This window comes from Pristis pectinata, chromosome 8, assembly GCF_009764475.1.
Source record: "Pristis pectinata isolate sPriPec2 chromosome 8, sPriPec2.1.pri, whole genome shotgun sequence".
Taxonomy (NCBI): Eukaryota; Metazoa; Chordata; class Chondrichthyes; order Rhinopristiformes; family Pristidae; genus Pristis; species Pristis pectinata.
Window position 1 is genome coordinate 95,250,365 of NC_067412.1, and position 14,722 is coordinate 95,265,086.

The following is a 14,722-nucleotide window of genomic DNA, read 5'->3' on the forward strand; positions in this document are numbered from 1 at the left end:
GGAGAACATCAGAAATAGTTTCAACCTTGCACGCCATCTTGAGCTCATGACATTTCTCTGTGGATTTTTGTTGAAGAAAGATTTGCATCTATATAGATCTTTCATATCCCTTTCAGAATATCTCAGACCATTCTATAGTCAATGATGTCATTTATGTCATTTATACAGGGAGAATAGGCACTGTACTGAAATCATCAGAAATTTACCACACCGTAGGGGCCATTTGGCCCATCATGGTTGTCATGGTCAAAAGAGAGCTACCCAACCTGACCCCACTTTTCAGCACTGTCCATGCTCCCTGCATGTCCATGTACATCACACACAAAATGCTGGAGGAACTCAGCAGGTCAGGCAGCATCTACAGAGGGAAATGAACAGTCGACGTTTCGGGCTGAGACCCTTCATCAGAACTGCATAGAAAGAGGGCAGAAGCCAGAATTAAAGGCTGGGGGGAGGGGGAGGACCGTGAGCTGGTGGGTGATAGGTGAATCCAGGTGAGTGGGGGGGAAGGTAGGTAGGTGGGGGAGGGAGGGGGAAGTGGGAATGATGTGAGAAGCTGGGAGGAGATAGGTGGAAGAGGCAAAGGGCTGAAGAAGATGGAATCTGAGAGGAGAGGACAGTGGACCATAGAATAAAAGGAAGGAGGTGGGGAGCCAATTATCTATTGTTCAACTGGGATGAGTGCTTTTTACATCCCTTTGAGGCTGTGAGTTCCAGAACCCAACCACATTCCAATGAAAATAATTTTTGTCATCTCCTCTCTGATCTTTATACCATTACATCTACCAGGATGTTAGGTTACAAGATGCTAAGGTAAGGGAGGAAGTTTATAGAAACAAGTCCAATGAGGATGGCAAGAAGGACAGGCAGGTGAGAAGTCAGGATAATTTGCTGAATAATAGAAGTACAACAAATCAGGGTGTTAGGATACAGAATGTTAGGATAGAGGATGAGGTATATGGGAACATATCTAAGGTAGTATGTAGTGAAGATGGTAAGAAGGATAGACAAGTGAAAAATCAGGATAATCTGCTGAACAATAGAAATACAACTAAATCAATAGCAGATACCAGACTAAACGTACTATATTTAAATGCACGTAGCATTAGGAATAAAGTAGATGACCTAGTGGCACAACTACAGGTTAATAAATACGACATTGTGGCAATCACTGAGTCATGGCTTCATGATGGATGTGATTGGGAACTGAATGTCCAGGGGTACACAGTGTATAGGAAGGATAGGCAGGTAGGCAGAGGGGGAGGTGTGGCCATGATGGTTAGTAGTGATATAAAATCAATAGAAAGGAAGGACATTGGGTCAGAGGAGGTGGAATCCTTATGGGTGGAGCTAAGAAATAGCAAGGGTAAAAGGACAATAGTAGCAGTCATATATAGGCCCCCTAATAGCAGCCAGGAAGTGGACGATAAATTGCAGTTTGAGATAGAAAAAGCATGCCAGAGTGACAATGTGAAGATAATTATGGGGGATTTTAACATGAAGGTGGACTGGGAAATCCAGCAAGGCAGTAGAACTCAGGAGAGGGAGTTTATGGAATGCCTAAGGGACGTTTTTCTGGAGCAACTTGTTGATGAGCCCACCAGGGGGTCGGCTGTTTTGGATTGGGTGCTGTGTAATGAACCGGAGGTGATTAGGGAACTAAAGGTAAAGGAACCACTGGGAACCAGTGATCACAATATCATTGAGTTCAGTTTCAAGTTTGAGAAGGAGAAGCTGATAACTGGTGTATCGATATTTCAGTGGAACAAAGGAAATTACAATGGTATGAGAGAAGAGTTGGCCCAAATTGATTGGAAGAGTAAGCTGGCTGGAGGGACGGCAGAGGAGAAATGGAAGGAATTTCTACAGGAAATAAGGAAAATGCAGGATAGATATATTTCAAGAAAAAAGGTTTTGAATGGAAAAAAGGCACAAATGTGGATAACGAGAGAGGTGAAGGCTAAAATAAAAGCAAAAGGGACGGCGTACAAAGAAACAAAAATTAGTGGGAAAACACAAGACTGGGAAGCTTTTAAAAACCTGCAGAGAGAAACCAAGAAGGTCATTAGGAAAGAAAAGATGAATTATGAAAGGAAGTTGGCAGATAACATTCGAGAGGATACTAAGAGTTTTTTTAAATACATAAGGAGTGAAAGAGAGACACGGGTTGATATAATGGACGATAGAGAGATGGCAGAGGAATTGAATGAATATTTTGCAACGGTCTTCACCGTGGAGGACATCAGCAATGTGCCGGTTAGTCAGGAGTCTCATGAAATGGAACTGAGTTCAGTTAAGATTACTAGGGAGAAGGTGCTAGGAAAACTAAATGGGCTAAAGACTGATAAGTCTCCCGGACCGGATGAGGTGCATCCCCGCGTTCTGAAGGAGGTGGCTTTAGAGATAGCAGAGGCATTGGTGATAATTTTCCAGGAATCGATAGATTCCGGCATGGTTCCAGAGGACTGGAGGGTCGCAAATGTAGTTCCGCTGTATAAGAAAGGAGGGAGGCAGCATAAAGGAAATTACAGACCTATTAGTCTGACGTCAGTGGTGGGAAAGTTATTGGAATCTATCCTCAAGGATGGGGTTACGGAATACCTAGAGGCGCAAGGCAAGATAGGTCCTAGCCAACATGGTTTTGTGAAGGGAAGATCCTGCCTGACCAACCTATTGGAGTTTTTGAAGAAATCACAGGTAGGGTGGATAAGGGAGAGGCGGTAGATGTTGTGTATTTAGACTTTCAAAAGGGCTTCGATAAGGTGCCTCACAAGAGACTGATTAATAAGATGAGAGGTCATGGAATTACAGGTAGGATAACAGAATGGGTGGAGCATTGGCTGGTTGGCAGGAAGCAAAGAGTGGAAATAAAAGGATCTGGTTCTGGTTGGTTACCGGTTACTAGTGGTGTGCCGCAGGGGTCGGTGTTGGGGCCGCTCCTTTTTACCTTGTACATTAACGATTTGGATGAGGGAATAAATGGTTTCGTGGCTAAGTTTGCAGATGACACCCAAGATAGGTGGAGGAGTAGGGAGTATTGAGGAGATAGGAAGGTTGCAGAGAGACCTAGACAGTTTAGGAGAATGGGCAAGGAAATGGCAGATGAGATTCAATGTTGAGAAATGTGCAGTTGTACACTTTGGAAGCAGAAATAAGCGGGCAGATTATTATCTAGAAGGAGAGAAAATTCAAAGTACGGAAGTACAAAGGGACTTGGGGGTACTCGTGCAGGATACCTTAAAGGTTAATCACCAGGTCGGATCGGTGGTAAGGAAAGCGAATGCTATGTTGGCATTCATTTCGAGAGGTATAGTGTATAAAAGTAAGGAAGTGTTGATGAGGCTCTACGGGGCACTAGTGAGGCCTCATTTGGAATATTGTGCGCAGTTTTGGGCCCCACATCTTAGGAAGGATGTGCTGACGTTGGAGAGGGTTCAGAGGAGATTTACGAGGATGATTCCAGGAATAAAAGGGCTTACGTATGAGGAGCGTTTGTCGGCTCTTGGACTGTACTCACTGGAGTACAGAAGAATGAGAGGGGACCTCATAGCGACATTTAAAATGTTGATAGGAAAGGACAGAGTAGATGTGGCTAGGCTGTTTCCCTTGGTGGGTGAGTCCAGGACCAGAGGGCACAATCTTAGAATTAGAGGGTTTCAAAACAGAGATGAGGAGAAATTTCTTTAGCCAGAGGGTGGTGAATTTGTGGAACTCCTTGCCACGTACAGCAGTGGAGGCCAGATCAGTGGGGGCGTTCAAGGAGGAGGTAGATAGATATCTAAATAGTCAGGGTATCAAGGGATATGGGGATAAGGCTGGAAATTGGGATTAGAATAGGTTTTTTTTGTTCCCCCCACCTGCCCCCCATTCCCCATTTCTCATTTCTTTTTTTCCCTTTTCCTTGGAGCAGACTGGATGGGCCGAATGGCCTGCTTCTGCTCCCTTGTCTTGTGATCTTGTGATTTATTTTATCTGAGCTCCTCATCATTTTACACACATCAATTATGTCTCTGTTCAGCCTCTTCCAATCCAAAGTAAACAACCCAAGCCTAACTAATCTCTCCTCAGAGCTAAACATTTTCCAGCCTCAACAGGTCAGATGGAGCACAATCCTGTTCTACATTTTGGGGCCAGAAGTCTCAAACACATTTAGTGCCAGTGGTGAGACCGCATTTGAAATAGTGTGTTTAGTTTTGGTCACCCTGCTATAGGAAAAATGCCATTAAGCTGGAAGGAGTGCAGAGGAGATTTACGAGCATGTTGCTGGGATTTGAGGGACTGAGTTATGTAGAGAGATTGAGCAGGTTGGGACTTTATTCATTGGCGTGTAGGAGAATGAGGGTTGATATTATAGAGGTGTATAAAATCATGAGGGGCAGAGATAGGGTGAATGCACTCAGTCTTTTTCCCCAGGGTTGGGGAATCAAGAACTTAATGGCACAGACTTAAGGTGAGAGCGGTGAGATTTAATAGGACCCCAGAGGGTGGTCTGTTCATGGAATGAGCTGCCAGAGGAAGTGGTTGAGGCAGGTACATTTACAATATTTAAAAGACACTTAGACAGATACGTGGATAAGAAAGGTTTAGAGGGATATGGGCCAAATGGCAGGAACGGTAGTGTAGCGGTTAGCGTAACGCTATTACCGCGCCAGCGACCCGGGTTCAATTCCTGCCGCTGTCTGTAAGGAGTTTGTACATTCTCTCCATGTCTGTGTGGGTTTCCTCCGGGTGCTCCGGTTTCCTCCCACATTCCAAAGACGTACGGGTTAGGAAGTTGTGGGCATGCTATGTTGGCGCTGGAAGCGTGGTGACACTTGCGGGCTGCCCCCAGAACACTCTACGCAAAAGATGCATTTCACTGTGTGTCTCAATGTACATGTGACTAATAAAGATATCTTATAAAAATGCAGGCAAATGGGACTAGCTCAGATGGGGATTTTGGTCAGTCTGGACCAGTTGGGCCGAAGGGCCAGTTTCTGTGCAGTATTGTCATGACTGTGACCAAACATGGATTTCTCTACCAAAGGGCACAAAAGAAAGATGGATTATTGGACTGGAGGAGATTGCAGAGCTAGAATGAGACTACAAGAAATTTTGAAGACAAGGAACAAATCATTTAAAATTGAATGGAAGGTATACTATGGCTCCAATGGAGGGCAGCAATATGTGTCAAGTAATATTAGACAGGATGGTGATTGATGGTAGCACAGACTCAGTGGGCCGAAAGGACTTCTTCCATGTTGTACGTCTCTATGACTCTGTGGGTCTGGGATGCATGAGGCAGAACTATGGACGTTGGAATTTGTGGAGAGTGGTTGAATTGTCAGCCTGTGAACATATTTGCTGAGTGTTTCAGTCTGTAAACAATATGCCATCCGACAGACAAATTCCAGACTGTCGTGATAAACTAGCATTTGTCCTGTTCTTAAACATGTCGCATTTGCTACAAAGTTGTCAGAGATATCAGCATACCGTCAGGAGCCTCAGTTTGTGCTTATTCAGCTTGTCCAAGTGCCCCGGCAGAATCAAATAAATAGAAGTTAATCTAAATAAAACAACTTAGGAACATAATATGTGGCTGAATTAAAAGTTTGCTTCCTGCTTTAGACTAACAGTATTTTTCTTAAGGTATTGGAATGATCTAGTGCCGAAATTGGCTGTGAACATTATATTTACAGAGTTCATTTGGAAACATAACACTAGGCTGTGGGGCTCTCTGATCTTTCTCACCCTGGATTAATTTAGTTTTTATATCTTAGATCACTCTCATAGAGGAATTCCTTCTCCCTCTCTGGATTCTTGCTTTGTAAACTAGGAAAGCAGTTTGGTTATGAGATTTGTGAGCAGCTTCAAGTTCTTGGGCACCAACATCTTGAAGGATCTATCCTGAGCCCAACACATTGAGGCAATCACAAAGAAGGCACGCCAGTGGCTCTACTTCGTTAAGAGTTCGAGGAGATTCAGTTTGTTATCAAAGACTCTTTCAAGTTTCTGTAGATGTTCAGGGGAGACCATTCTGACTGGTTGCATCACCGCCTGGTATGGAGGCTCCAATGCACAGGATTGCAAGAGGCTGCAGAGGGTTGTAGACTCAGCCAGCTTCATCACGGCACAACCCTCCCCACCAACGAGGACATCTTCAAGAGGCGGTGCCTCAAGAAGGCGGCATCCCTCACTGAGGACCCTCACCATCCAGGACATGTCCTCTTCTCGTTACTACCATCAGGGAGGAGGTACAGGAGCCTGAAGACCCACACTCAGTGATTCAGAAACAGCTTCTTCCCCTCCGCCATCAGATTTCTGAACCGTCCATGAACCCATGAACACTACCTCGTTATTCCTTTTTATTTTGCACTACTTATCTATTTTTGTAATTTATAGTAATTTTATGTCTTTGCACTGTACTGCTGCTGTAAAACAACAAATCTCACATCATCTCAGTGATAATAAATCAGATTCTGATCTACTGATAATGATCGATAGATTTTTGTATATTAAAGGAATCAAGGGGTCTTAGTGCAGGAAACTGGCAACAAGAAAAGATCAGCATGATCGTACTGAATGGTAGAGCAGGCACAGAAGGTTGAATGGTCTGCTGCTGTTTCTAGTTCTAATGTTTCTTGTGTGCCAGGAAAATAACTAACAGTGACAACTGATTCCAGCTGTTGAACTTGTCCAGTTGAACTTATTCAGGTCAAGATTTGAAATGTAGCAAAGTATCATTTCAAGCCTTGTAAAGAATTAAAACAGAGATGGTGTTTTCTCTGCAGTCTGAATTGTCTGTTTGTTAGTTTTGGGATCTGGGCATCAGTGGTAAGGTCAGCATTCATTGTCCATTCCAAATTGCCTTGAACAGAGTGGGCCACTCAATTAGAAGTCAATCATGTTTGTAGTAACAAACAATCTGCTGGAGGAACTCAGCGGGTCGAGCAGCATCTGTGGGGGGGAAAGGACTGTCGACATTTCCAGTTGAAACCCTGCATCAGGACTTCACCTTTCACCCTAGTAGTCTTCACATTCAGCACATTGTGGCGACTCACTGTCTAGTCAGGCGAACCGGCTCGGCAGTCGGGTCACGCGGTGTCGGAGCGACGAGGCCCAATGGAGGCAGGGAACAGGTTTTCACGGCGGACCGCCTCAAACCGGCCCATTTGGATCTGCAACAGCCTGTCGAAGTTGCCACGCCGCGACGCAGAGGCCGCCCCCCTAAGCGGCAGCTGGCACAGCCCACGGACCTTGGGGACTGTCTCGGCGGTTCTGGGGGGGGGTTGTGTGGCGACTCACTGTCTAGTCGGGCGAACCGGCTCGGCAGTCGGGTCGCGCGGTGTCAGAGCGACGAGGCCCAAGATGGCGGCGGGCCTCGTCTTTCCGAGCGACGGGGAGAACCTGCGCGCGGGAAAGTCCTGATGATGTAGGACTTACGTCATTGCCTGTTTTTTTGGGCGGGAGTTTCTCCCTTAAAGGGCCCGCGCAAGGCGGGAAAATAAACCAGTTCTGTTTGGCAATCCTCCGAGTGAGTCTTGTTTTATTCCGCGGTAGCAACCGCCACAAAATCATCCTTCGTCATTTCCACCAGCCGCAACAAGATCCCGCCACCAGCTGGTAGAAAAGATCTTCTGCTCCGTATCCCTTTCTGTCTTCCACAGGGACTGCTCCCTCTGTGATTCCCAAGTTGGTTCATCCCTCCTCCCTCACACCTCACTGGCCTCTGGTACTTTCCCTTGCAATCACAGCACCTGTAACACATGTTCTTACACCTCCTCCCTCACCACCATCCAGAGACCTAAACAGCCCTTCCAGGTGAGGCAAAGATTCATGGGCACCTCCTCCAACCTAAAACAAGCGGCGGTTGCAAGGACATTTGTGGGTCTGGAGTCACATACAGGCCAGACTGGATAAGGAGAACAGATTTCCTTCCCTGAAGAGCATTGGTGAACCAGGTGGGTTTCCATGACAATCTAGTAGTTGTGTGGTCATCATTACTAATGGCAGGATTCTAACTCCAGCCTCTGGCTTACTAGTTCAACAATTTAACACTGTATTGTCACCATACCCAAATGATATGGGTTGAGATCTGGCTCTAAAACCTAGACACTGTAGTAAGATGGTGAGGTACTGCTGCACCGTGTTAGGGTAGTGTCGTGTGTAGTGCAGCTGTCTCATGGCTCCAGTGACCAGGGTTCAATCCTGACCTCCGGTGCTGTCTGGATGGAGTGTTCACCTTTCCTCCATATGCGTTCCCTCCAAGTGCTCCGGTTTCCTCCCACCTCCCAAAATGTTCCTGTAGGGAAATTAACTGGCCACTGTAAATTGTCCCAAGTGTGCAAACGCCTGGTGGGAGACTTGGGATGGAGTTGATGGGCATATGAAAGATACTAGGTTACAGTAGGAGTGTTGGTGAACCAGGTGGGTTTCCAAGACAATCTAGTAGTTGCGTGGTCATCATTACTAATGGTGGGAGGAATGGGATTTTTCTGAGAGCTGGTATAAACTTGATGGGCCAAATGGAGAAATATGGGTGCTGTCATTCACATTAAACTGATGCCCTCTTTTATTAAAGGCCAGTCTAAAAAGGCACCAAAATGAAGTAGAGCAGAAGTCTTCTCTCCATTGTCTAAGCCAACATTTACACTTCCAACAAGATTATTTGGACATTGGTCAATTTCCTGTTTATGCAATCTTGTTGTGTAAAAATTGGCTGCCTAAATTTACCAGAAATGCTGAATCGGTCCTGGGAATTCTGTGTAAAACACATACGCCTCTGGGGATCTTTGCAAATATTTATATAGGCCTAGGGATCCCTGCAAATACCGATACGGTCCTTGGGAGTTCCTATAAATAATGATGCATTCTTGAGGATCCTGATACACTCCTCGATTCAAAGGCATTCTATGAAAATGTGAATGCAATCATGATAATTCCCTGCACATATTAATATGATTGTTAAATATGATTATTGTTTTTCATAGCTTCTGAGGTTTATTACCAATATTTAAAAGTATTTACTGAAAGAGCTCCACCAGTACTGTGCTTATGAATCAACAAGCGTAGAAATTTTCCAAAATTCACTTCAGGTCAACAAATACTTGATCTTCTGAGGCCCAGGAATTCCCCTCCCCCTTGGCCTCCACATTCCCCCGCCCACCACTGCTGATCTCAAAACCTATGACATAATGGCAAATAAATCTATATTTTTCCCCCATCCTTCATAACCTCAGAATGTCCCAAATCTCACTGTCAAAGGCACTGATTGAAATGGAGACATGCTTATAATATAGCAAACATTTTAGCTAATTTATTCATGGTGCTAAACCAGGGTCCCAACTACGTTCTCAGTTTATTGAAAAGATCTCAAAATGCTGTCTTGAAATCACTTATCCCCTGCATTTTGGCCAATAGTCGTCCCATTCAACATATCCAGAAACAATCGGTCTGGTTGCCATCATATCATTTGTAGGAGCTTGCTGTGTAGAAATAAGGTTCCTTGTTTTCCACATTACAACAGTGTGCACACTTCAAAAAATGCTTAATTGGCTGTGAGGTGCTTTGATAGAACATAGAACAGTACAGCACAATACAGGCCCTTCGGCCCACAATGTTGTGCCGGCCTTTAAACCTCACCTAAGACTATCTAACCCCTTCCTCCCACATATCCCTCTATTTTAAATTCCTCCATATGCTTATCTAGTAATCTCTTGAATTTGACCAATGTACTTGCCTCGACCACCGACCCAGGCAGCGCATTCCATGCCCCAATCACTCTCTGGGTAAAAAACCTTCCTCTGATATCTCCCTTGAACTTCCCACCCATTACTTTAAAGCCATGCCCTCTTGTATTGAGCATTGGTGCCCTGGGAAAGAAGCGCTGACTGTCCACTCTATCTATTCCTCTGAATATTTTGGACACCTCTATCATGTCTCCTCTCATCCTCCTTCTCTCCAAAGAGTAAAGCCCTAGCTCCCTTAGTCTCTCCTCATAATGCATACTCTCCAATCCAGGCAGCATCCTGGTAAATCTCCTCTGCACCCTTTCCAACGCTTCCACATCCTTCCTATAATGAGGCGACCAGAACTGGACACAGTACTCCAAGTGTGGTCTAACTAGAGTTTTGGGGGACGTGAAAGGCTCTATAGAAATGCAATTCCTTCTTGGGTCTGATCGCACTAATTAGTTAGCTGGTACATCCTGGACTTCTGTGTCTGTGGATATACAGAACGTACTAGAGATCAGATGGTGACCTCCTGTTCTGAAAGCAAAATATGATCACAGAACCTCGAACAGTACAGCACAGGAACAGGCTCTTCGGCTCATGATGTCTGTGCCAAACCAATTAAGCCAATGACACTGAATTAAACTAATCCCTTCTGCCTGCACACAGCCCATATCCCTCCATTCTCTGCATGTTCATGTGCCTGTCCAAGAGCCTCTTAATTGCCTCTATCATATCTGCCTCCACCACCACCCCTGGCAGCACATTCCAGGCATCCACCACTCTCAACGCATTTTGTGCAGAGCAGAGAGACTTCATTCATTTAAATGGGATCACTGATCTTCATTAAAAAGTGGTTAAGTGTTCCTTTTCACCTTTCAATTGATAGCAATGCCTCAAGTTAATTTACATGAGGTAAACGTGTTTACAGATAAATATATTTAAAAAAAATTTTTAGTCATGATTTTTAATTATTTTTAAGTGTTTCAGCTAAATTTCTTCTATTATTTGTCTGGAGCAATGGAAAAATGCTCTGATACCTTCAGTTGTTGAATGCCATCAGGGCAGAATGTGATTACTGCCCTCTTCCTTTCCAGTCCTGATGAAGGGTCTCGGCCCGAAACGTCGACTGTTCATTTCCCTCCATAGATGCTGCCTGACCTGCTGAGTTCCTCCAGTGTTTTGTGTGTGTTATACCAATAGCATTATTCATGAATGCACCTCAATAATGAATGTTGGCATGCTATTTAACCACAGGGATGATTACATTCAAGCCTATTTCTGACAGTATCCAGTGCTCACGATGTCTGAATTACCAGCTGCCTGGCAGCAACAGATTATTTCACCCCACAAATGAGGGCAATACTGTGGCCAATTACCACTTAGGTTCAGCCAATTTACCACAAATGTGATTTGAAACTTGCTTTAGCCTGTGGATGGACTCAGCTGCTCACAGGATAAGTAAGACAATATTAAAATTAGAGAGTGGCAGATTGGTGCAAATTATACAAGGGTAGCAGGAACCTTGCCCTCTCTTCCTGTGAAGAAATGGAGATACCGAGGGAGGATTAGAGCTTTCAAGACTGAAGTTGATGTTTTATTTATGGGGGTATAGCTCAGTGGTAGAGCATTTGACTGCAGATCAAGAGGTCCCTGGTTCAAATCCGGGTGCCCCCTTAGCTTAGTATTTTAGGGCAGTCACAGTAGTGTAGCGGATAGCATAACGCTATTACAGCGCCAGCGACCCGGGTTCAATTCCGGCCACTGTCTGTAAGGAGTTTGTACGTCCTCCCTGTGGCTGTGTGGGTTTCCTCCGGGTGCTCCGGTTTCCTCCCACATATCAAAGGCGTACGGGTTAGGAAGTTGCGGGCATGCTACGTTGGTGCCGGAAACGTGGCGACACTTGCGGGCTGCCCCCAGAACACTCTATGCAAAAGATGCATTTCACTGTGTGTTTCGATGTACATGTGACTAAAAAAGATATCTTATTTTATTTTACTTAAAGATATCAAGAGATGTTGAACAAAAGATGTAAAAAGGAAGAGATATACAAGTTAACCATGAAGTTGTTGAACAGTGGAGTATGCTTCATCAGCTGAGGGGTATAGAAAGGGTGAATGCACTCAGTCTTCTTCCCAGGTTTGAGAAGAACTAGAGGACATAGGTTTAAGGTGAGAGGGAGAGATTTAATAGGAATCTGAGGGGCAACTTTTTCACCCAGAGGGTGGTCAGTGTATGGAACGAGCTGCCAGAGGAAGTGGTTGAGGCAGGTACATTAACAACGTTTAAAAGGTACTTGGACAGGTACATGGATAGTAAAGGTTTAGAGGGATAAGGGCCAAATACAGGCAAATGGGACTGGCTTAGATGGGAATCTTGGTCAGCAGGGACCAGTTGGGCCGAAGGGTGTGTTCCCACGCTGTGTGACTCCATGATTCTCATGTTCCTAAAATTAATTATTAAATTGTTATCAGATATTTATTTGTTCATATATCCCAGCAGTGCTGCCCATTCTGTTGGACTTATCACACGAGTTCTGATGAAAGGTCTTCGACCTGACATGTTAACTGTTTCTCTTTGCACAGATGCTGCCTGACCTACTGAGTGTTTCCAACATTGTCTGTTTGAATAAGAGTGTCTGCACTTTAAAAGTGTCTCACTGGCTCTAAAGTGTGTTGGAACATCCTGAAAATATTTCTAATTTTTGTATGCTACAGCATATGTAAACTAACTTAAAACTTGTGTTACGATGTAGCAGAATATACTCTCAAATAAACCTTATAATTAAACAGCAGTCAGGAAGATCCGATTTGGAGTCTGAGCAAGTCATGGTTTGAGCTGCTGGTAATCACCAGTGATTTCACCCAGAATAAAATCTATTATTATTCTTTTAGGGCAGGCATGGTAGAGTAGCAGTTAATGCAACGTTATTACAGCGCTAGCAACCCGGGTTCAATTCCAGCCACTGTCTGTAAGGAGTTTGTACGTTCTCCCTGTGTCTGTGTGGGTTTCCTCCGGGTTTCCGGTTTCCTCCCACATTCCAAAGATTTACGGGTTATGAAGTTGTGGGCATGCTATGTTGGCGCCGGAAGCGTGGCGACACTTGCGAGCTGCCCCCAGAACACTCTACACTAAAGCTATATTTCATTGTGTGTTTTGATGTACATGTGACTAATAAAGATATCTTATCTTATCTTAATGTTGACTGTCGAATTATAACAATGTAACAGAGGAATAACACATTACCAAAATAAACATGACTATATACTGGGAGAACTCCTCTCAAGAGAAAAACGTTTCCTTTGTTTAATCAAGTTATTAAGAAAACAGCATCATAACAATGAGGCCTCCTTCATCCAGAAGTTGATTGTGGATCTGGACAAGAAGTAGAACCATTAAACCATCAATAACAGCAGCTCTGTGCTAAATGATAAGAAGGTGTGAACAAGATTCATTGTTAGGCAGTAATGGGGTTTGCAATTTGAACTCTAATGAATTAGCTTTACTACTTTTATTGTGATGAAGTCCCAATAAAGTCTTAACAGGATGAGTGTCTGGGTGATCCTTATTCATTGCTTAAGTCTATCAATCTAAATCTTGGCCAGGCTGCGGACCAGTCTCCTGCTGGGTAGTCTTGTGGTTATGATAATATAGTAGTGATCGAGTAGCCTGCAATATGCATTCGATTCTCACCATCATTGCTTGGGAATTTAAATTGAGCTAAATTTAAAATATGGTCTAAGACGCTGCCATTTTATTTCTCCATCCACTTTACAGCCCTCCTTAAAACCAATGTTTTTAACCTCCAATCCCAATTTCCAGTTCGTAGAGTTTTGTCTGACTGTACCTTAAAATAGTTTCCATGTTAAAGGTGCTATATAAGTACAGATTGTCAGTAAGTCGATCATCAAGCTGTTAGATTGACTTAAGGACAGCTTCTACCCCACTGTGATAAGACTATTGAATGGTTCCCCGATACAATGAGATGGACTCTGACCTCCCGATCTACCTTGTTCTGACCTTTCACCTTTTTGCACTGCTCTTTCTCTGTAGCTGTGACACTTTACTCTGTACTGTTATTGTTTATATCTGTACTACATCAATGCACTCTGTACTAACTCAGTGTAACTGCACTGTGTAATGAATTGACCTGTACGATTGGTTTGTAAGACAAGCTTTTCACTGTACCTCGGTACAAGTGACAATAATAAACCAATACCAATTAAACACCAACTGAATCACTGATCTTTTGAATTATAAACATGCAAAGAGTGGTTCTTATGTGACTCCAGTCTCACACCAGAGGAGGACACCCTTGAAAGAGGCTGGCATGACCCAATGTTGAATCAAGATAAGATCTCTTTATCAGCCACATGTACTTTGAAACACACAGTGAAACTCATCTTTGTGAAGAGTGTTCTGGGGGCAGCCCCCAAGTGTCGCCATGCTTCCATTGCCAACATAGCACGCCCACAACTTCCTAACCCGTACATCTTTGGAATGTAGGAGGAAACCAGAGCACCTGGAGGAGACCCACGCAGACATGGGGAGAACATACAAACTCCTTACAGACAGCAGCCGGAATTGAACCCAGGTCGCTGGCGCTGTAATAGCATTACGCTAACCGCTACACTACTGTGCCTTCTCAAAGACAGGCTATAAAGGGTGAGCAACAAATGCAGAAACCCCTGTATGTTGAGAAGACATCTTCATCTTATAGCATGAAAACTATTGCAGAGTCTATTCACACCCATTGATCAGGGGAGCATATTGGAGAATTGGGTCTAAAGTCAGTGCCCAGGACATGGTCTTCCCCCATTCTCTGGTTACTAAAGCAGCAAGTCAGGCTCTAAATAGTGAACCAGCTTTTGCAAAGTGCATTCTATGATGTTTTCTGCATTCACCCAGCTCTTCAATGAAATGCTGCTGTGTGAGGAGGTGAGGATTTTCTGAAAGGGGTTTTTGACACCAAACACAGTTGAAGGAGGTCATTCAGTCCATCGAACTAGTAT

General features: G+C 44.2%; 1 protein-coding gene and 1 non-coding gene across 3 annotated transcripts in view; one reads left to right on the forward strand and one right to left on the reverse strand.

Moving 5' to 3' along the window:
- The window catches only part of zgc:66433 (uncharacterized protein LOC321250 homolog), a 153,335-nt gene that overhangs the window by 79,515 nt on the left and 59,098 nt on the right, over positions 1 to 14,722 (reverse strand). The gene's annotated exons all lie outside the window — the stretch shown is intronic.
- trnac-gca (transfer RNA cysteine (anticodon GCA)) lies at positions 11,316 to 11,387 on the forward strand. The gene has a single exon. It is a non-coding gene; the product is annotated as a tRNA-Cys (tRNA).